Genomic DNA, 24,364 nt, shown 5'->3' with positions numbered 1-24,364 from the left:
GTTCAAATTATTCCATGTTGGTCTCTAACAAATCCAGTGCGTAAGATATGCATCAGAGTGCATCGCCGAACTTTCATCCTCTGATGTGCTCTTTATTCGCTTCGCCGGTTACGCGACTGCCATAGGGCTGCGCTGTAAACCGAACTCGATAAAATATTTTATTTATGTGCTCAATTAGTAGAGCTGGCTTATCTGCTTATAGCGCAATAATCAGCAAAAATTGATGGCCATTAGCAACCAATGGAAAGAGGGTTGAATCCGTGCCGCGGAGGGCGTGGCGTCGCTGGGAGAATCGACGGCGACGATGCGCCGGCCGACAGCTGCCAGTCGATGACCAGACGCATTGCATGCTTGGTTTGTAAAGGTGACCACTGCTCAAGTGCTGCCGATACTTTACGTCGCAGTCGACAAGACAGAAGTGAAAGCGATTAAGTTGATTTAAGTTGCACTCTCTCCAGGCGTTTTAATTGAGCAGTAGCTCGTCCATGTTTGGTGTCAGTGCTGCGTTTTCATTTTTAGTATCAAGCAAGCAGCTCGATTAGACCACTATTAATTGTGCTTGATGGAGTATATATGACAAACACTAAGTGACGACTAGATATATCAAATTTTCTTTATTAAAAATAGTAGTTGGCAGGGCCCTTACCTGCAGGTGTACTTAAAGCCTGATAGCATCTGGTTTAAGCACCCTTCCATATATATTTCATGTAAATCAGGTTAAGCCTAGCTGAGTCCACTTAGAAAGGTACCCTCTCACAAAACGTGGCTTGCCAGTGCGAAAGCACGAAGGTGCTGTATAGAAACTAGCAGATGTCGTCCTTGCATGATGGAAACTGGCAGCTTGAAATATGAAATCTATGTGTGCCAGGAGAAATTTATGTAATATTAAGCATTGCAATACTTTGCTTGAGAGCATATGCTTTTTTTTTTGCTCATTAGTTTCATTCACAGTGCACATGGGGTGTTCACTCGGAGACATTTACTCTATTTTCCTTTTCCAAAAGCTTGCTTCGTCCCTGACAGAGTACTGCCAAATTTTTCACTTTTTTAAGCTAAGGAAATTTCTCACTGCAAAATTGGAGTGTGCCAAGTAATTAAGTAAGGCAACAATGCTATGCTTCAGAATACTCAGGCTACTGGAGGCATTAAGCTGAAGGTTTCATCATTAAAATCTTGTCAAACATGAGGATAGTCCGAAACTGAATTGATAAACTACTGATGTTAATACTGCATTTATGGTTCCGAAAATGGCTGGGATCACACGTGTATGCTGATGGTACAGTGTAGCAACTTTTGCTCCTATACGTACCTTGATTACTATTCCTCAATTTTTTGGAACACTGTCATCTTGACAATGCTATTTTTTTAACTGCCAATTTTATTTACAATTACTGTGCCTAAAGGTTAAAGGTGTGGGAAAGGTTATACTAGAAACTGAAATACACCTGAATTGAGCAAATGCAACAAATATTTGGGGGCACTTCAGCACCGCTGTTAAGGAAAACATGACTCCTGTATCCTCATCCCTGTACATTTAGTTCGCTACTTGTTGATTCACCGATATTAGTTTGCGCTTTTATCACACACACCAATTTGTAAAATTACTAATTACCACATTATGTAAATGAACTCCCAACTCACACATCTGACTTGGGATTCTGAAAGGCAACGAGTTTTTCTCATGTCAAAGGAGCTGGACCATACCATGGTCCCCACATCACACAGACCAATCCATCCGGTCATACTATCTGCCACTCATCCTTGTCGCTCAAATTGCCTTTTTTTTGGTAAATATGGCCTTTTAATGCAGTCACATTAAATTAGGCGAGGGCTTCAACTATTGTTACATGTAAAGAATTACTGCACACGCTTTTTTTTATGCCCTTTTAGTATGCTGCCTCACCATCCCAGTAGCATAGAGGTACAGCAATAGTGTATTAAGCGGGTATCCAAGGTTAGAATCTCATTGCTACAAGCATGTCACCTCACTATTGAACACAATTCGCTTTGAAGGGCCAAGATTTCAATATTTTAGTAAAGTGATTAGCACTGCCAAATGTTTGAGCATTACATGAGGTGACAGTATGGGTGTAAGTATCCCACAGACAAGGGCATTGCAATTAAGAAAGTTGCTGCTCATCTGCAAAATACTGAATCAAACCAATCTTATGAAATTCAACAAACACCGCCCACTTTGCCTTTTTATCATCAGTCCCTGTCTGCAGTTCGAAACATCTTCATTGGGCTTACCTCTAAAAATTGTCTACGAAACATATCTGTGAACTTTTCTTACTTCACTGGTTTTGCGGATTACTTCCAGTCTCAAAAGGAATAAAAAATACATGTGGTTCTATGACACATACAGTAAATACCTTTCTAGGTAGGTTACAAAAGGGAAGTAATGCAGAAGGTAGGCAGTCTAAACATAAATGAGTGTGTCAACGTGGTGTTTTGGCACTGGAGTGTTTATTACTCCAATCATGTGCGTTAATAATGAATGAAAAGGCACATAAGTAGGAATACTTTATTTTAACACAGAAGCTATGGTTAATGTGTGTGTGTTGCCATTACGCTCGTAAGTGAAGTGCAGACTTGTGAGTACACTGTTGAGCCAGTAGCACAGGGAGCAGTCAACTTGGGCCAGGGAATGCCATGCTTTGAAAGGTGGGCAGCTGTTGTGATCTCTCGACTAGTATCAGTCACGTGCAGGATCGGCTGTCATAGGGAGAAAAAACAAAAGAATGCAAGCTCAGAACAATAACAAAACACCCAGAGAAACTCAGAGACATACCAAATTTAAATAAAAAGATAACAGGACTGCAGACTATGCAGCAGCTCATATATTCTAATAGTGGATTTGCATATGGTCACTACACCCTCAAAAAGGAAAGAAGCACAAATGCTGAATTCATGACTCGTCAAAGGAACCAGACAAAAAGAAAAGTGTGCACCCTGTAGCATAGCTCAAGAATGAGAAAAGCCAAAACAGCGAAAAAGTTACCCTAAGTAAGGCCAGTACTAGTGCTCTCTGCATGCGTGTGACAATGTATCACTGCAGTGCACATGCACAGCAGAAATGGACACCATGGGTGGTAAAGAACTGATATGAAGTTATCAACACTGGTCGCAGACATCAGAACAGACAGCTGATTGTGCTTTGGTATAACGCAAGCGTGCGGGCTTTGGTAGGTTGTGAAGCATATAAATAGACGTTGAGACACCTTGAAAACCATGTGTGCACATTTTCATTTGCTGCTGCATCCAAGTTCCGCTTGCACTGTTCATTAGACAACATGCGTTGCTCTTGGATTGTAGCGTTTGTCGACTACACAGCATGATTCCGGAATTGCGACTGACTCAGCTGTGAACATTTCATTTTTCTAAACCTGCGAAATCCTTCCTATGGGCTGTGAAAAAGAATGAGGAACTGTTCCACCGAAATGTAGTCGCTTGCCCTCTATAACGCACATGATGGCAGCCATAAGTCATTTTGTGCCAAACAGTAATTTCCATACAAGTAACAAAAAGTTCTCAAACTATGTGACAGGACCATAGCTATTTACTTTGAGGGTGGCCACAGCAAACAGGCAACAACCACAAGATGGCCAAATCGCTCACCGAACTACAGCACCACAACAGTTGCTACAATGCTAGCATCATAAAACCTCTGGCTGTCTTTGATATATGGTCCTCATCACAAATACACCAGTTCATGTTGTTAAGGAGGCTGTCCATGAGCATCATAATTCTCAAAGCAGCTAAAAAATATTGCAAACAGAGACCAACACTTGACTTTAAGTGCAGTAGCAGCACTACTAACATTCAGTGTGTTAATGGAGTATAGACACCCTGAAACAGATAAGACAAAAATTCAATTATAAATTATTTAGTGGTTGAAGATAAAGACCAGGTGATGATCTGTACAGAGCAATGTCTTGCATGTCGTTAACAAGCAAAATGTGACCAAGATTAGGTGCATATGCTCCTGTAAGATGAAGTGCTGCACTGGCCTAACCCAAGCAGTGCGGGTACCTCCAGTCAAAACGCTTTCAAGTGCCATCATCCATGAGATGGTTGCCCAATAGCAATCGGAATTTTCATAATGCAGCGTTCCTTATCTTCAGCCAGCATTTTTCACTCTTCCCAATGGATGCAACCCTCCCCAAAACTCCAAACTGAAAACATCAATTCAGTCATGCAGAACTGTCAATAATGACCTGAACCACAAACCAACTTGGAGAGGTAATGCGACCAAAATTAGGTGCATATGCTCCTGTAAGATGAAGTGCTGCACTGGCCTAGCCCAAGCAGTGCGAGTACCTCCAGTCAAAACGCTTTCAAGTGCCATCATCCACGAGATGGTTGCCCAATAGCAATCGGAATTTTCATAATGCAGCGTTCCTTATCTTCGGCCAGCATTTTTCACTCTTCCCAATGGATGCAACCCTCCCCAAAACTCCAAATTGAAGACATCAATTCAGTCATGCAGAATTGGCAATAATGACCTGAACCACAAACCAACTTGGAGAGGTGGAAGCAGGCTCGAGCACTTTGAAGCTATAAAACGGAAGTTTTGAAGCATTCAAATTGTTTTGGAGCACGTTCTAAAGTCAAATGATTTTATTAGCTGAATTTTTTATACCTGACATACCAAAATAACCTATTTGATTCCTTTTTATTCAAAGATCAATGCATTGGTGAAAATACAAGACTAACAGCCAAAACATGTACAGATGGTGAAAATACAAGACTAACAGCCAAAACATGTACAGATGTTTAAAATAACACAAATGATCTTAGCAACAATTTGGAACAAACTAGCAGAAAATGCAATGCTTGTTTCTGTACTTGATGCCCAAACGATAAGTTTGACTAAAAACATGACTCTTTTAGCTTGAGAAATGTGGACTATACCAATATGATGTGCTCAAGCACCACTGGACTAGTTCGGAGTTCACATCAATAAGCAGCATATTTCCACTCCCTATCTTGTGCACATAATTTTTTTTATCCATGCCTGTTCTGATAAAATTTCCAAGGCGCTGGTCAGTAATCCCTTCAGTGAGGATAGACTGCACTCAAGGGTAGCCCTTTCCCCCTTCAGATGCCCTACTCCATGGCCTTCTGTCAGTAGCTTCTCACGTTTTCGCTTGAGTGGCACCGGAGCTTCCTTAATTTTAACACGTTAATGATGGGCCCTCCATGCCTGCCCAACACTTGTGACATTTCTAATGATTGACACCTTCATGGTGTCACACCCATAATACTGTATGTTTTTGTCTGACGTATGTTTGACAAGCTTATTAACAAAGAGGTTCAATGAAATAGATCTACGACTACCAGAAACGAGGCTCATGCTGGTCTGGCTTATGGGATTTAACGTCCCAAAGCAATACAGGCTATGAGAGGCTCATGCTCTTCTATTTAGCAGAAAAGAAAAAATATATAAAGGCCCTGTTACTACACAGGTATGCAAACCAACAGAATGAAATTGAGGAAAGTATATAATTAAAACTAATAAAAAAAATCTGCATTGGTGATGAACGGTAATTAGTAGTGTATCTACTGTCAAATGAAAAATAACTCCCCCCCCCCCCCCCATTGCAAACTAGAAAAACAAAAACAAGAAACATGCCACCGTTGAGGTCCGAGACCTGCACATTATGCATCCCATGCTTTACAAACTAGCTACAATGATGGCTATGCAATCTTTTATTTTCAAGCTATTTATGTTGCATGTATCCCAACATAGACAGCGTTCACCAGTGCTCAACTAAACCGCAGCAGCAGACGTGGGAATGCCCTGTAAATACAGCAACAAGGTTAACAACTGGGCGAGTTGGTAATCATTCATTCAGCCAAAAGACTAGACACAGAGAAGCCAGCCTCATCTCGTTAGCTTCTATTCTCTGTCTCGTTTTTTGGCTGGTTTAAAATAAAATACAGCAAGTGCCAAGTAGAACATGATATGGAGTGTGGTGTCTGAAGGGTTGTGTATGAACGAGCCGCGCCGGCGCGGCGCGCCACTGCTCGTAGTGTGCCCAACCTCTAACAGGCAGTGAGACTCACGGATTCGGGCAGTACGGCCAGTGTGACTCTTTCGTCTTCCCACGACAACTCTAAACTGTTAGAAATTCGCTGAAAAAGAATGTATTAGTTTAGGCTGTTTACAGTCTCCAAACACACCACGAAATATGTCAGCTGTATTGCATTTCACTTCTGCTTAAGGGGGGACATGGCTCTGAAAATTATTTTCCAAGTTTTGACCAAATTTGATAAAACCTGGCATTCTGATTCAGTTTCTTGCACTGATTTCAAACATGTAACCAATTTTCTAGCTGCCCAATTAGTTCAAGAGATAATGAAATTGTTCATAATTTGCAGAAATAATGAAAAATAACAGCACTACAAAAAATTCACATGGACACTTTGCTAGGTACTAGAAAACGTAATGAATACAATGTTAGGAGCATTTTTTTATTTAACAAATATTAGCGATGTTATAGCAGTTCAGAGTTTTCAATTTTGCTCTAAATAAGACAGGAAGGCACTCACATTTGGAACAGTGAACTGCTATAACATCGCTAATATTTGTTATACCAAAGTGCGCCTAACATTATATTCGTTATGCTTTCTAGTACCTAGCAAAGTATTCATGTGAACTTTTTGCAGTGCAGTTATTTTTTCATGAACAATTTCATTTATCTTTTGAACTAATTGGCCAATTGGAAACTTAATTACATATTTGAAATCAGGGCAAGAAACTAAATCAGACTACCAGGTTTTATCAAATTTGTTGAAAAACGTAGGAAAAATAGCTTTAAGAGCCATGTCCCCCTTAAAAGCAACCAGTTTGGCCATGATTTCAATTCGTGAAATCACATTCAATTAGACAAAAAAAATTGTCATCGGACTTCTTGCGAGGATGCTTTAATATTTAGACACCGTGTGCAGCAAAATATAACTGAATAAAATCTCGAGAAAACGCAAAGTAGCCAATAGTGTGCGTATGTAGCCTTCACGCCATGCCAAAACTGCCGTTCGTCAAGCGTAGGTACCACCTCCTCGATTCTTCTCGATTTAATGTATCTGTGAACTGGAGGCGACAGTGGTAGAAGACAAGAAGCTCAGGTGGCGTGCCCGCCCTGTGGTGTGCGAGAGGTGCCGTTATATCATAGCTCACAACAGCACCGCCGCCAGGGCTGGCACGTGTTCTGGCTGCAATGCTCTTCGCTGATTCTGCATGTAGGAGCCAGAAATTAACAAAACAACAGGAAACAAAGTACAATAAATAACAATAAAATGAACAAAAATAAGCTAACTTTGTTTTGTCAGACCAAGCCCTCTTATTACTGCAAAAGAAAAGCAATGTGTGCTCCTTTCCACTTCAATGCTGGACAAAAGCCGCTTCAGGATCGCTCGGAGAGAGGTACTGAAATGGTACACCTGTTAATAAACACTACCACACTTATAATCCTCAGCAAGAAAAAAAAAGCACACTTGGAAATAAAAGAGAAGGCAAGGATGTCTGGCTCTTTGCTTTGAAGGCATAGTGATGTCAAATGAAAGTTCACGCAGATTAAGTGGTCAACGCCTTTTCAAAAATGAACGCGTACTAACTGGTACAAAGTCTGAGTTTATTTTAGTTGGAAATTAGGGCTGGTGGTAATGCTTTCAAAAATGTCAGCTGAAAATTTTGAGCTGGCAGACTGCACCACGCAGCTCCGCGGGCCGTGCGCCAAGGCCCCTGGCATAAAAGGATAATCTTTGATGAGCGGAAAGAAAATGTTCGATGTTGGCGAGAAGATAGTGGATGGAGTGGAGGGGCTGCATTCCCCATTCTCAGCAAGGAAAACTAGAATGCTTCTTTGCTCGTCAAGTGAAGAGGATATACTTTAGGCAGGCATTGCCTCTGCTACGAAATGGGCACCACTGTAGGCAGTGTACACCTGGCCAATGCTTTAAAGGGCCACTGTCCAGGGAAGGCCCTTTTAAGCAAAGGAGCCCAGTGTTTCGATCAGGTACCGGAGATAGTCTGTGCAAAATGCTACAGTGACACGCGCGCCGCAAAGTATCGAAAATACAATTCAAAGCTCTCTCATGCTCTCCTTTGGGAAGCTAGCTTCCCCGTTTCCTGCGCTTGCCCGACGGGCCCCAGTAATGACGTACGTACCGCGAACGACGTCCATTGGTCCGTCTCGCTGACTGACGGGAGAAGGATGGGTGTCTACCGCTCGCTGCGCGCTTTTCCCTCGCCACGGCCAGACTGAATCTCCAGACTGAATCTAGCGGCGAGCGCTCCCTCAGCCTTTTCTTTTCTTCTTTTTTTCGCGCTCGCGGAGTGCCACGCCCCACCTCCCGCCAAACGCGGAGCAGGAAGGGAAATTTGTCTTGCCGAGGCTAGACGACCTCGGGCAGGAGAGTGAAAAACCTTTGCGAGGGAACGGAAGGAGAGAAGCATGACAGAATCGGGTAATTGCGGTAGCTGTAACTTCGGTATTAGTTACTCCTTTCAAAAGATTTTGCGGCCTTGCATTCTAGGGGCGAAGTCTCACAGTCACCGGGGAAGAAAATATTTTCGACCGGAGGGTGGACAGCGGGCCTTTATTAGTACCACGTGACCGTCGACTGCCCAGCGCTGCTGCGCCGGAAGATGCAGGAGTGCGAGGGCGTGTTCACAATTCTTGCTGCTGCAGTGAACCTCGTTTGCTACGCTGCTTTGATCAATGTGAAGCAACCCTGCCACAATTGGCTGGCAGGCATGTCGGTGCCCGGAGAAGCTGTCATTGCTTGCTTTTAGCCGCAATAATATCTGCATATCATGTGAATAATATCTTCAAAGTACACACATTTCAATAAAAAATCCAACTTGCCCCATAACTCTTGCCATCAATACTTTTGAAAAATTGTTGTATCGGTACTTTCATTGCTTAAAAAAAAAAGAGAAAAGAAACCTTTGAGACAGTATCTGAAAATAGAACCAGGGACAAGTATAATATTTGAAACGTTACAAGTTTGCACAGCTTGAATGCACAAGCACATGGCGGAGCGCTCTCAGAACTACAATATGAAACTTGATTCAAGGGGTTGCTGCCAACGGAGCAGAACAGCCAAGCAGACAACACTCGCTGAAGCAGCATGATTACATCTCCCTGCTTGTTCCCTCTCCTGATTTTCCCTTTGCTTCTGCTCGGACAGTCGACGCTCGAGCGATACTGTTAAAGAATTGGCAGGGTGTATATTTTGTGCTGCTTGTCTTGCAAGCCATTGATGCCAATCTTGCAGACCTCATTTTATCTTTCACAGTGGTTTCCAAAGCTATAAAGTTCTTGCAGCAACATTGTCACACGCACAAAAAAGCAACACAACCAACCTGTGCAGGAATATCATTCGTTGGCAGCTTTGCCAGTTTTCCACAGCGAATTGAGAAGACAATATAGCGTGGTTTGATCTTCCATCTTGCGCAAACATTTGTTTGTTTTTGGAGCTAGTCTGCTTTTCTTAGTCTGAATCAACTGTTACATTGCACACTGTTTGCAATGCATTAATTGCAACTGAGAAAGAAAGGCTGCAAACTACAAGCTGGACACTGCAGCTGCAGGAATGCTTGCTTGTTTGATTCATTCATGCACTCTATGCAAACTGGGAACCTGTGCCCAAGCATGTTCCCCATGTAAAACGAATGACCAGTCGCGGTGGCACAGCAATTGTTTTGAAATTAAGTACAGGGCTCACCTTGTGGCGTTTGAGCATATGCTGCCTCCGCCTTTCATAGTCCCATTTGTTCAGCCTCAGCAACCAGCAAGCACATGCTAGACTCCAAAACACATACCAGGAAGGTCCCTGCGTACCAAATATTAGACGTCAGCTTATAAGCGATCTTCACACACACAAAACAAATTGAATTTAAAACAAGTACACACGCAAAACAAACTGAATTTAAAACAAGTACATGTGGATGCACTTTAAACACAAGGCGAAATCGCTTACCTCACCGTAATTAGAAAAGGGCCCTGCATATACTTGACAGTTTGCAGTCATAAAAAGAGGTATGAAATCATTACACCGCGTCATAGCAACGAGGGCCACACAAAATGATAGTACGTCGCACAAATGGTTAGCACGTCGTGGTGAGTCAAAACAAAAGCTTCCCACACAGGCCTGTGTGATCCTCGCCTTTCCTGCTTCTACGCGTTGTTTTGTCATGTCCTAGTAAGTACCTCCTAAAGTCCCTCTATCAGCTCAGAGACGTTACAATCATTAAAGGGGTCGTGAAACGTTTTCCGAAAATTTTGCACGGCTTGGTTAAATGGAATCCTTGTCCTGCATCATATAATATACCTCGATTCGTTTCATCGCCCGCGTTGATTTAATAGCGACAAAAACAGAATTTCGGTTTCCTAGCGCGCGTCCTCCTCAACTCAACAGAGTACGTCATAGCGCTAAGCCAATGAGAAGCTCCCGTTGCCGGAGCCTGCTGAGCCAAAGTTGACCAAGCTCGGTGTATTTTAGAGGTTCTAATTGTGCCCTACTCTACGCTCACACAGGGTTTTTTAATATGGCCGACGCCTAGGTTCCTCCGTGGGTACCAGCGTCGCTGTGCTACTATAGTGAACTAGAATATAGTCGCTACTGTTAAAACATGGTTACATCGTGGGCTTTGAGCCTTACGCCGACGCAACTTTTCGGGTGCCAGGTCGGCGAAGATAGACCCTGCGAGCGACCGGTACAGTAACACTTGTGTCGAGAAGCCGCGGTAACCGCGGCACAACTCCGGCTTGCAGAAGCCCCGACCGTCAGCCTCCCGATCCCAGCCGTTTCGGAACTACGCATTGGTATGTATGTCCGAGTCTTGCAGCCTAGCCTACGTTTGACCGTTGCGAGAGTGCAATCGCTAACCGAAGCTTTCGAACAGGTGCAGCTGCGGGCGGTGCGTGCCGATGCCGACTGCTCTTGAGAGCATCTGGCGAGATCCTGGCGGCGACTACGTCGCTGAAGCAGCCTTCTGGGTGTTACAGATCATCCGCATTTACTCCAAATGCTTGTTGATCATGGACTGCTAGTCGAGAACACAAGGTAAGAACCTTGAGCGAAAGGCGACATAACTTGAACAAGCGGCCACCTGTTTTTCATTTTCTCGAGCAAGAAATGCTGTAATGAAATCTATTGCGGAAGGCAATGTTAATAAAAGAAAGCTTCCCCTTTAACGTTACTTACTTGCGATCATCTACACTGTCTACAGTGTCGATATTGCGCCACGTTAGCACGAACACAACATCGCTGGTTTTCATATTTTTCTTGTTTTCGTAGAAGGTGCGCATGAGCATGACGTTTCACCATGCAAATTACTGGTTTGCTTAATTCCATGCACGAGTAAATGAGAAAACACGCATCATCTGATAGTGTGAACTTGCTAAATGGAAAGGGCATGCACATTGATGTGAAGTAACGAAAAAAAAAAAAAGAAACCGCTGTCCGGACACATTTGCTTGTTTTATTAGCCAGGTATGACCTTCTGCATGTGCAGCACTTCAAAACATAAATACAGAAGGAATGCCACAGGAAATGCAGTAAATAAGTACAATAGCAATCTCATTTCGGAGGACTCTGTGCTAAGTGAAATTGCATGCAGTGAAGTAGCCTGTCTCCTGCAGAAGCCGTGGGAAAATGCACTAAAAAACGACACAGAAGAGAAAAACACACAGAGCAGGACTGGCTTCTGCAGACGATCACTAACTAGCTCGACAACTGTTGTTATAGCCTGTCTCCACTTGCTGCCAGAACAATCACCATACCAGCACTCAAAAGTTTTATTTGCTAGTTTTTTTTTTACCCACTTGCATTAGGTGAGTGTTGTATAGTGTGCAAATATAATTAAAAAAATTGACTTCACTAATACCATCATCAACACCTTCACACAGTTAAACCTCTCCAAAATGCTTTGACACTAACATTTTACATGTGCTGAAATGTGACAACCAAAAAGAAAAAAAAAAGAAAGACGTTCTTCCAAAGGCCAGTACACCGAAACTTCCACAGCTTGAGTAAGTGTTGGAAATTTTACAGTTAGCAAATGAAGTTATAGAGTAGTTTTGCGGCACTTGCAGGAAGTTTGGCACGTGGCGGGTTGTGGGAAAACAACTGAGAGCCGTTGACAGAAGTGGACTTGGTAGTTTATGGCTCCTTCGAATAGAATGACTCCATGCACAGAGCTGCTTAATGCATAAGTTGCATACTTAACATCTTCGTGCTATGCGGATGATATCAGCGTGGACATTGACATCGGCCACAACACTAGTATAGAGGGTGTAAGACGACTACCAGGTTTTGTCAGTCAAAAGCTGCATTTCCTTCAGGCATTATTTTGCTGCAGTAGCAAATTATGATTGCACTGAAGTTCTAATATTGGGTGGGTCTCATTCTCTCTCAATCACCTGCAGCAGAATTCAAAGTTTGCCATACTTCCAGGGAGAATAAATTGACAGTGAAAGTTACACTGTACACCTTCTGTTAGACGGGAATTAATTGTGCAGATGCATGAATAACTTTCAAATTTGTAAAAGACCTAAATGATATTTTCATTTTGCTATGCTGAAAAGTGAATATTGCTTTTTCTCTTGTCAACAGGAGGCACCGCTACATCTGCTACAGCCAGCTTGCGCACTGGTTTTGGGGATGCCTCGGCAGACATCACAGTAAAGTCCTCCCTATTTGTGATGCAAGCCAAATAAGGGAAAGGTTTCCATCTGACAGTTACACTGGTTTCCAGTTTGCGCAAGGTTTGTAGAGTCATCACCTTATTCATTCTGAAACAAGCCAGAAAACATGAGAAGAGAGAATTGCAGGACAGCTGGACTAATAACTGGAATTTTACTAAAGGATAGAGGCAAAAGAAGACTTGCACAGAGATGCACATGTAAAAAAGGCCCCAAAAGACTGTTGACTGATTTCTTAGCCACACACACGTCCTTAGCCTTTGCAGTATAGTGTGCCTTTGGATTTGGATCTGTGGCTTCCCTTTGGTAACGAGTGGTTCTTGACCATAAAGAATTTGCTTTTTTTAGATGATTTTTTAGACCCTTTCTGCTTTCCACGCTTTCACTGCTTTGGGGGTTTTTCGTGCACGTGCATTTCTGTGCGAATCTTTTTTTGCCTCTTTCCTTCAGCAACATTTCAGTTGTTAGTAAAACTGTCTTGTGCTCCTCTCACGTGTTTCGTCTTCTGGCTGGTTTTAAGATGAATCAGTACCAACTCATCCAGTTGTTAGTCTTGTTGATATCACTAGCCTGACTGCACCCACTGCTGGGCAAATGCTTCTCCCATATCCATCCGAATAATCCGATCCTGTGCCAGGTGCATGATTCTCGCAAACTTCCTAATTTCATCTGCCTGCCCGAGTTTCTGCCGCCCCCTGCTAAACTTGCCTTCCCTTGGAATCTAAAAGACATATATAGGCTCACTTAGAATGAATTTTGTGTACTCACTCCCTTCCTTTACCTTTGACGGGTAGAATTTTTCTTTTTTTGGAGCTGACCACAGATACATCATAATGGGGGAGGCATCATAATAGATGCCTCTCCCATATCCATTCAAATAACCCGATCCTCTGTCAGCTGCATCCATATGATCCCCGCAGACTTCCTAATCTCATCTGTCTGCCCGAATTTCTGCCGTCCCCTGCTACGCTTGCCTTCCCTTGGAATCTACAAGACATATATAGGCTCACTTAGAATGAATTTTGTGTACTCACTCCCTTCCTTTACCTTTGACGGGTGGAATTTTTTTTAGCACTGACCGCAAATGCATCATAATTGTGCAGTTGTGTATATACCTGCTTGTATAGATGCCTTTCCCATATCTATCCAAATAACCCGACCCTCTGTCAGCTGCATCCATCTGATCCCCACAAACTTTTTAATCTCATCTGCCTGCCTGAGTTTCTGCTGCCCCCTGCTATGCTTGCCTTCCCTTGGAATCTACAAGACATATATAGGCTCACTTAGAATGAATTTTGTGTACTCAATCTCTAACTATACCTTTGTCGGATGCATTTTTTTTTTATTTAGCACTGACCTCAACACATTATGATTGTGAAGCTGTATATACACATTTGTATATTTAGGAGAGAGGAAGACAGCAAAGAAGCATGAATAAAAGATGTCTTGCTCTAGGTCAACTTCCTTCTAGCCTAAAAATTTTGTATGCACTGATGAACCTGCAGCCAACCAATAAATTATTTTGAAAGCAACATGTCTCTCTTTAACACTCATTTGGTAACATTAGATAATGCCCAAATGTACTAAAAAGTGGCACTGACAAACCGAGATTTTCTAGTTGCCGCGTTCACCTTTACACGGCCTCGAAAAATAGTGGCTCATGAGGAATAGAAAAATCAAACGGTTTTCTGCAAAAGCTGCTTTGAAAGGTGGCCACTGTTTGCAGCATTTTGCAGTCTCATTCAGAAGCAAGCCAACATAATCTGCAATCTGTAGACATGCATACAATAATATGTGCCTTATACTTTGAAATGTACCAGACTTTAACCAGTCATAAAACAGCGTGCTGAAAAGGTATGTATAGTAAAGCCTCCTTCGTTGATGATACCCATAGTTTGCATGGAAACATCTGCACTAGAACCTGCATGACGTTGAGTTAATTGGCCTGCTGGTTGAATATGCCACCAAAATGCTGGTAATACAATGCACTTCGTCGGTGCTGGGGTCAAGTCTGGAAATATAAAGTTGGGATGATTTAATTGTGAAATCTTGCTGCTGAATTCACTGCAGGCTAGAATGTAACAGGATTAAAGGGCAGCTGTAGACGTAAGAGCAGCCCACATTGTCACGGCATCTTATGCGTCCTAGTGCACATATCTACATACCATGCATGTTTTGCTAGTAAACAATGTAACCACAGATTTGCGAAGCTCCAAGAATGCTACACTGATGCTGTCTGAGTAGCTGCTTGTGTCGCTGAATATTGTGAAAGCCTTTTGATGGAACGAAAACTGCTTGGTGAATACTTATGCAGAGTTAGGTTGGTCAGGAGAGCAGGTGATATGTACACCTTCGCAATTTAACCATACAAGCACAGACTGTATGATACTCATACAAATTGAAAAATATAAGGGAAGGAATTGAACTTAAGACTTCGCGGTTCGACAGTCCAAACTTCTACTACATGTGCTTTGGGCTGTGTGTGCTAGCCCGCTTGCAATCTGATCGCCCGAGCCAGGAAAATGGTACACACCCATATGGCTTGGGATAAACCTTGGCTGCCGCAATGCACCTCAAACAATGGCATGTTAGCCAGAATAGCAGGTTGGGCTTGTTGATTTTCCATCCTGAGGTAACAGCGCAAAATGTGGATGGGAGCACAAGACGAGAAGACGATGAGACATTGTGTCGTCTTCTCGTCTTGTGCTCCCATCCACGTTTTGCGCTGTTACTTCAGAATGTCACGTGCCTGCCCAATATCTACATAATTGTCACACGAACCACTTTGTGTGTATTTACGACTACTTGCACAACACCGTTGCCACCCACTGATGACGAGCAACTGAACAGCAGTTTTTCACGTACACTCCGCTGCCATTAATTACAAATGCTAACACGCTACGACTTCCCATACCACCCCACCCAACCTCTGTGTGTAATGGCTCAACCTTTGGTGCGTTTGCATGTTCTCGGGATACTGAAGAAATCCATGGTACCAATTAGTAGACTCAAGCAACTTAATCTGACCTACATCTGGTGAGAATATTACAACTCTATCCATGTATACACAGATCTGTATCACCACAAGCGTCGCCTACAATTGTGGTGATGCCACTGAGAACATGACATTTTTTTTTTAGGGCATAATTCTCCACAAACCGCTGCTGAGCTTGTGGCCCCTTGGTAAGAGGCTTTCCACATCTATGGGAAACCACTTTAGAAGTAGTGTGCATTCACAGTTTCAAAGCCTGCATTACAAATTTTTGGAAGTTTTCAACACCACACCCTTACCAGCCTTTGGCCTTTGGCACTACACATCACTGAGTTCCTTATATCTACTTGTGCTCAAGGCCACAAGGTAGTGCTTTAGTGGATCCATACCGACTTGCCAATTATATGCCATTATGCACGCTTTCTCCATAGACTGCATCTAAATGTGGTTTCACACACAAATATTTACACTTAATTGGACAGGCGGACTGCCCAGAATGTTCCACATGTGACATTACGGAGACTGTGGAGCGTGTACTAGTGGTGTGTCCCAGTATATGCGTGCAAAACAATAACTCGAGTTACTTCTTTGAAGTGTTTTGGCAACAGGCCTCTCTCAGAGGACTTATTGGCCGGTTGGCCAGAAATGGAAAGCTCTACAGGCAGTGCAGGCTTTCATGACACAGGACTTGACTCCTGACTGTGGTGCAAGTTACTATTCCTGTATATATTTTAATCAAGTCACGACCCTCTTTGTTCTTCTCTTTCTGTAGCAGGTCAGATATTAAACTTTTAAGCCGTCTTTCCAATCAATAACACTTGCGTGAATGCATTTCTCCTGGATGGTTGATCTGGTAATCACACCACTGTAATGCAAGGACGTGGGGCGTATGAGCTTTTGAGGTGAACAATTTTTACCCTAGAAATGTCTTTTAAATGATGTGAAGGATTCTGAGCTCTGCTCAACATGATCCTCCACTTTGGAGTCTTCATCAGGTTCTATGGGACTAGAGTGCTGTGGAAAGAACGTGATCAAAGTGGAACCAAGGGGCCTGTTCTGGGTGGTACGATATGCTTGTAGGGGCACCTGTTGTGCTGGCCTCACGGTATCGTTCAAAATAAAAAAAAAAATACAAAAATGCGCATATTACTGCTATGAGGGCAGTCTGGCAGGAAACAATCAAATAGAACTGGTGGCTTCTGCGAGTCGAGTAGTTCTCAAATAGGCATATCTGTAAGGCTACAAATCGCAACTGCTTTTACTGCCTTTATCACGCGACCTACACTTTTTTTTTTGCCAATGCACTGGGCCAGCGGTTTTGCGTCGGTACGACGCATCGTTTGAGGTGAGCTTTCTTCGTTTCCGGTCCATGCCGAGGCTTCGAATGACGCCGAGGTTCATTTAGGACTTCCAGTAGAAAGTAGTACGAACACATGAACCCAATCGGTGTGCCAAAACTTGTGAAAGCGAACGTTACTTCCACTCGGAGAAGCCGTGCTGCAATCTCGCGACGCACACGGTTGGCATAGCGAGCACTCAAACCCGCACAACACGCCTAAACCCAGAACCTAACGGTGACAGGAAAAATAGGCGAAGTCTTAGCACTGTAGACGTTGTAGAAAGGTTATGAAAGAGTCGTCGGGAAGGTGGGGGAGCAAAGCTTCTTCTTCTTCTTCTTCCTTGATATTTGGCACATACCCACGAAGGGGGATTGGCCAGGGTTCAGTGTGGACTGCCAAATGTCCTACACAAACTGAATTAGTGTAATAAAGTAATTGACAACTAAACAAAAACAAAAGGTTTTAGATCACAAAAGTTATTGAATGAAAAAATATGATGCAAAAATTTGTAGTTTTGTAAATTTGGAATGCAATTAGCAGGGGAATCTGTCCGTAGCTGTTATGTAGTTATGTAAGTACTGACAAATTTGAGGCAACGCAAATCCTTTCGCACTCGCACCGAAGGAGAGTAGAAGCGGGACCGATAACGTAAATCCCAAGCGTGCAATTGGACTTTCTAAATGCACCCTCCTCTGATATGAAAACCTTCGGCAAGCGAGAAGGAAGTGATCGATATTTTCAATTTCACCGCAAGCCTCACAAAGGTTTGCGGGGATGATCCCGCATCTACATAAATAAAGATTTAAGCGAGGAATCCTGCATCTCAGAAGAGTCATCGTAACCTCACACTGCCGTGATTTACATGCTCGAACTTTCCATGAGTATGTGAGATGCTGGTATTCGGCTGTAGATAGCAAAGAATCATTGCATGTAGCGGCTAGGTATTGATATCGTTGGAAACGGGACATTCCAAAAATGGTGATATTAGGAATGGTACAAGAAACAGATGCATCAAGAGCTGATTTAGCCAGGAAATCTGCAGTTTCGTTATGAAAAATACCGCTGTGTCCGGGGACCCAGATGAAGCGTATTTCTTTCACCCACCCCGGTATGAAATACTTTAGTGAGCGGATCAACTGAGCATCCCGTGCTGACTCCAGTAACAACAAAACAGAAAGAGAGTCTGATAGAAAAATTATTTTTGATTGACTGCAGGGAACTTTTAGCAGCGCTAGCCCAATTGCCATAAACTCTGCTAGAAATATCGGTGTGTAATCCGGGACACGCACCGAAAAACTCCAGGAAAGAGACTCCGAAAAAATTCCAATCGCAGCTTTGTGTGCAATCACAGACGCATCAGTGGCAATTACAGCGTGATCAGGGAACTTTTCAAGGTGTTCACATAGGAGACTGGATATTAAATTTGAGGGCAAGTGCTTCACATTAGATGGAAATATAGAATCATAATTTATATCCACAAAGGACGTTGAGCAACCAATAGGACATATAGAAGCAAGGTCCACACCAATGTTTGTTAAAATGCTCTGCGTATAAACAACCTGGGGCTTGCAGTCCCTTGGCCACTGGTGAGTGAGAAAGAGGGCGGGGTTTGACACAAAAATAGGTATAGCCACACCGGGAGTAGTCTCAAATGATCGCAAGAATGATCTGACAGTTAGAAGGTGGAAACGGGAGTTAAGGTCCGGAATGTGGGCCTCCAAGTACAGAACAGTGGTAGAGACTGACTGTGGAAGCCCTAGGCAGAGGCGCAGCGCCCGTCTTTCTAAAAGCAGCAAAGGATGTAGCTTATATTTTGGACACCCAGAAAAAAGAATGCAGCCGAATTCCAGAATCGGTCTCACATAGGCTTTGTACAAAAGTAGAAGAGTATCTCGACGCATACCAAATTTCCTGTTACTTATCCGTGTCAGCCTACCAAGGGCACGTTCACCTTTCCGAGCATTAGACTTGATGTGAAGCCTCCAATCCATAGTAGCATCATACGTAATGCCTAAATACCGCACAGATTCCACTTGAGGTATGACATCTGAGCGGTAGTTTAACGAAACATATAAGGGGGTTACGGTTTTAAAAACTAGCACACTACTTTTGGACACATTTAAAACCAATTTAATTTTGTCAAACCAGACCTCAAGTGCATTTAGGTAAGCCTGTAGTGAACGATATAGGTCATGAATATCTTTTGCCGAGGCGAAGAATGCTATGTCATCTGCATATACATATACAGTGACTTCAGGATGAACCGGAATATCGCACATTAATATATTAAAAAGGAGTGGGGAGAGCACAGAACCCTGAGGCACCCCTCTTGTCTGTGCATAGGTGTCTGAGGTTAATGTGCCATCAGTGCAAAAAAATTCTCGTCCTTTCAAAAATTCCCTGATCCACGCATAAATGTAGAACTGAGGACGTAATAATGACAACTTGTTTAGTAGAATGGAATGTTCAATGCTGTCATAGGCCTTAGCAATATCGAGCGTCACTAACGCTGATACCTCCTTGTTGTACATTGCAAGGCGAATCCTACTTTCTAAATCTACATGTGCAGACCATATTGAGCATCCATTGCGGAAGCCTATTTGGGAAGAACTCAAAGCATTAACCTCTGAGATATGCTTTGAGAGGCGGCCATGCACAATTCTTTCTATTAATTTTACTAGATTCGAAGTCAAAGCTATCGGCCGAATGTTTTCAACATGAAATCCTTTACCAGGGTCTTTCAAGAGCAATATAATTTTCGCCACTTTCCAGACGTGAGGCAGCCATGCAGATTCTAATGATTCATTAACCAGATCCAGGAGATCCTGAGTGAAATCATTTGCTAAAATTTTGACCATACCTACCGTAACCCCGTCCCAACCTGGAGCCGAGTTTCTCATGGAAGAAATCACAGATAGTAGTTCTGACCTATCAACCTCAACATACTCTGAGCAGGAAATGGGAGCGTGCAAGGGAACTCTGCACTGCTCCTGGAAACGTAATGCTAGTCCTTGCGCAATTTGTTCTAACTCATCCTTTGCCTCCTGTGGGGACAACACTACTGAACTTAATGATTGTGAAAGGTGCGAGTTTCTATTTCGTTCCATGAAACGATACAAAGCCTTCCTGTGCTTAGGGTTTGACAAATAAGTATTTAAATTTTCGTTGTACTCGTCCTTTGCCTGCGCTATGGCTCCTTTGAATGACGCCGAACAAAATTTGTAGTTTATCCAGTTTACTGGGATCTGGTTATAAGAGAGGCTTTTCCATGCTGCTTTTCTACGGCGGAAGGCTTTCTCACACGCGTCATTCCACCATGGGGATGGCGACTTATTGTTTACTGTAGACCGCACAGTGAACTGGGAATCTACAGTAGCATTCGCGATTGAGGAAAATACCTTTTGTGCTTTGTCGGTCCTACATGAACAAAGGTTTGATTTGAGGGAGGAGCGTAGTGAAGCTGCATATTTGGCGTTGTTTACTAGTTTACGGTCCAAAGTTCTATCTCGTGTTGTGCTCATCATGATGGTAAATGTTATTGGAAAGTGGTCGCTAGACGTACCACTATCTACTGTGGACCATCCTCCTATACCTATCCCACCTGCTGCCAGGGATAAATCGACGACAGATTGTGAATTTCCGCGCATGAAGGTTATAGCCCGAGAATTGCAGCAGCGCACAGCATTTGACGACATCCACGTCCATAACAGCTGTCCACATGCGTCGGAGTAGTTATCCCAAAGAGTATGGTGCGAGTTAAAATCACCTGCAATAACTACCCTATTAGAATTTGTAAGTAATCTGTCAAAATAGTCTGTGCTACGTACACCTGTGGGGCAGTAGACGTTAGCGACTGTGACAGGGCCACAATGCGGCAATGTGATATCTACAGCCAAAATCTCACACTCAGGATTCATTACTGTTTTGCTTATTTTTGCCCGGTGACATAATTTTGACGATATCAAAGTTAATAAACCACCGCCCCTACCGTTTACACGATCGGCGCGGAAAACATGATATTTCTTTAAGGTAAATGACTTTGCGGGGGAGAGCCAAGTTTCTTGCAAAAGCACTATGTCTGGTTTATGTGTTGAAAGGAGAAGATATAAATCTGGAAGTGAAGATATAATAGAGCGACAATTCCACTGCAGAACTTGTACACCTGCCATGATTACTTATCTAAAATTGAGGCCGCAATAGCCTCTTTTAACACATCGGTTTGCTGTGAAACTTTGGAAGGTCCTTTTTTAGTTTTGGTCTGAGAAATGGAGGACTTAGAGGGTGAGCTAGAAGCACGGCGCTTTTGAGTAGGGCATGCCATTTCAACCTCATTAGAGCAAAAACTTTTGCGAGAAATGCCTACAGGGACACTGTCGATTGGGTGCACTTGAGCCAGCACCAGAGGAGAATCTGCATTTGAACTTTCAGTACAGGTTTGAGATGAAATAGATGCTGGAGTCAGCACAGGTTGAGGTGGGCAAAGTGACTGGCTACCAACAATACTAGACAAAGCTTCAGTAAAGCTGGTAAGCATACGGTCAACCACGACAGAAAGGGCTTTTTCAACCGTTTTCACAATTGCGGTAGACAACGTGGTCTCAAAGTCTGGAGTAGAAGGGCGCACACAGTTGGCATAAGTGTGCCTTTTCCGATCAAGAAGGGCATAAGCATCTGCTCGAGAGCAACGATTCTCTTGAATTAATTCTAGTAACGCTTGCTCCTGAGATCGTTTCTCACAACTGGGGTCATCAGCCGAGTGCTCGTTACTGCACAGACAACAGCTAGGTCTTGCAGCGGTACAGCTATTAGAAGAGTGTCCTTCCCCACACACCCTGCATCTTGTCGCAGACTTACACGCTCGTCCACTGTGTCCAAATCGCCAACAGTTGGTACATTGAAGGGGGCGAGGACGTAGCGGGTCAATGCGATAAATAATTGGCCAAATTTTTAACTCAGATGGACACATGAGACCGGCAAAGGTTGTTATAACTGACTCTGTAGCAACACGCACCCCGGCCACTATGCGAGAGCAGCGATACACTGAAAGAACACCAGTTCCTGCGTCCTGAAATTCCTCCAAAATTTCTTGAGCAGTAGATGCAGGATCCACTCCCCGCACAATACCCTTAGTGCAAGCCAGCTGTTCAGGAATAAAAGCTTTTACAGGAATCGATGTAAAAGAACTGCAGCGTAGCAGATCTGACACACAATTAATGTTTGCAGATTTGCAAACTATACCTCTTCTCCCGAAAGGTCGCACCTCAGAGATATCAAGGTAGTGATCCGTCAGAGTTTTGAGTTGCTGCTGAATAGCTTTCGGATTTTTCATTTTCAGCATTCCATCGCCTATCGGTATGAGTGCGACAGGAATCACATCGACGCCATTTTTTGCAAATGATTCCAGAGGCAAGCTTTCATTCGGCAGGCTGGCGAACCAATCTGCCGAGCCCCCTCCCGGGGTGGTGAAAGACATGCCTGTGCGCAAGGTAATGACACCTTTACATTACCAAATCCTATAAAGCTAGCCTGAACCCTGATCAAAACCCCCCTGAACGTGGAAAGGCCTCACCACGAAGAAGCTCAGGCACCGAACACCTTGAGGACTCCCAAGACAGGCAGATCAGAAATCGACGTCTTCTTATTCTGCTCAGCTCGCACGATCGCAACCCGTGAGGAGATGGGAGGCTGGACTTACTATTCCACTGCGCTTACTTGCGGTGTGAGTGATCTGGCTGCAATCACACTTTCATTTTCTATCTGCTTGTGACTGCTACTCAAAGACGGCTTCCAATCCTATTCCAATCTTCCAATCTTATTTGTTGTTGTTGTCTTCTTTTTCTTTTTTTTTTTTTTCTTTTTTGAGAACATTCGTGATGGAGCAAAACGTCTTCAGCAGTCTCATACCACCGGTACAACGTGCGACAACGCGTTGGGTGAAAGGGCCACCCAAGTACAATGTACCAACTTTTTTTTTTTTCTGTTTCCGGCTTTCCGAGTAGTGCCATAGTTCAGGTCATCCAGCCGAAATAAAGGAAGCGAAGCTCGACACGCTATTCTCAGTGATGCAGCGCGGAGGCGAGCAATTAATTTACGAGTACGCGCCGCGGCGCCCGCTCCTGAAACACTCCACCCACCACTCGGATTGAACACACTTGTCGATTTCTTTGACCTGAAACCGTATTTACATCGTATCTTTAATGACGCCACGAATAAAAAAAAATTACAGCAGCGGCCGCACAACCACGTTGTACCGGTGGTATGAGACTGCTGAAGACGTTTTGCTCCATCACGAATGTTCTCAAAAAAGAAAAAAAAAAAAGAAAAAGAAGACAACAACAACAAATAAGATTGGAACCATTGTCATTTGGAGTACCCGGCGGAGCGAGGTATAGTCGTCGTTACCGAAAACCTGAACTTGAGCGTCACCTCTCGCTGTTCCAGAGCGCAGCGAGAAGCAGACACCACCCGTCCTCCTCCGCCGCCGCCGCCGACCGCGCGTCACGTGACAGTAACGAGGTATTGCCCGGGTACAGATTGTTGAAGAAATGCGTTTGCGTGAGCGAATAATTGATATAGTATATTTTTATTTGCTAAATTTAACAGGAACCTATTATTTTATGGAAAATAATGATTATATCTGCGTTTCCAAATGGCTAAACATGACGTAGGCGAGTACTTCTAATTCCGGCCTACAGGGTCGCATAGTCGCTTCAGGAACGCAAAAATGCTTTGATTTCAGAATGGTATTATTAAATGCAGAAGCAATATTTCGACGAGATATTTTGGAATCGGCATGCCTAATGTTTACTGAAGCAAGGAAAATTGCTACTGGGCAGCTGCATTTTCGTTTCACGACCCCTTTAACTATTCACCCAGACAGCTGCGGAAAGCTTATCCAAGTTTCCCGCCCTTTTGATAGTCAGGCGTACTTTACATGATTGAGATTTCCGTACGGTTGGCCTAATAAACGGTATTTAACCACATGTTCCTTAGTGTCGAACTGCGTTGAGCTTTCGATTGAAACCTTCGATAATACACCTTTGGGGCGTTCGGGCCCACTGCCGGCCAAGCAGGCTCAATGGTCGTCAACAGAACATTCGGGCGCACGGAAGTTGAAACCTAAATGTAAAACTCCAGACAGCGGGTAATGACTCAATACATGCACACTGAAGTATCTAAAGAATAGAAAAAATTGTTTACGTGCCGTACAACACGAGAGCACACGGCTGACACGGCGACACAGCTCTCACGACTCCCACCATGAAGGACGACGACCAGCCATTTTGCTACTAAAAGCAACACAAAACCCACAAAAC

The 24,364-nt window shown here is 43.5% G+C and overlaps 2 long non-coding RNA genes across 2 annotated transcripts; one reads left to right on the top strand and one right to left on the bottom strand.

Moving 5' to 3' along the window:
• Nucleotides 1-2,520: 2,520 nt before the first annotated feature.
• LOC146210033 (uncharacterized) lies at nucleotides 2,521-24,364 on the bottom strand. The gene is made up of 3 exons (XR_014708021.1): nucleotides 24,249-24,364; nucleotides 9,736-9,843; nucleotides 2,521-2,715 (listed from the first exon to the last, which is right to left on the bottom strand). It is a non-coding gene; the product is annotated as an uncharacterized LOC146210033 (long non-coding RNA).
• Nucleotides 10,575-13,520, top strand: LOC146210034 (uncharacterized). Its single transcript, XR_014708015.1, has 3 exons — nucleotides 10,575-10,835; nucleotides 10,916-11,076; nucleotides 12,628-13,520. It is a non-coding gene; the product is annotated as an uncharacterized LOC146210034 (long non-coding RNA).

This window comes from Amblyomma maculatum, chromosome 1, assembly GCF_055883805.1.
Source record: "Amblyomma maculatum isolate TAMU_Amacu chromosome 1, ASM5588380v1, whole genome shotgun sequence".
NCBI classification, from domain to species: domain Eukaryota; kingdom Metazoa; phylum Arthropoda; class Arachnida; order Ixodida; family Ixodidae; genus Amblyomma; species Amblyomma maculatum.
Note: the sequence above shows the minus strand (reverse complement) of the source record. Positions and strands in the feature narration are given on the sequence as shown.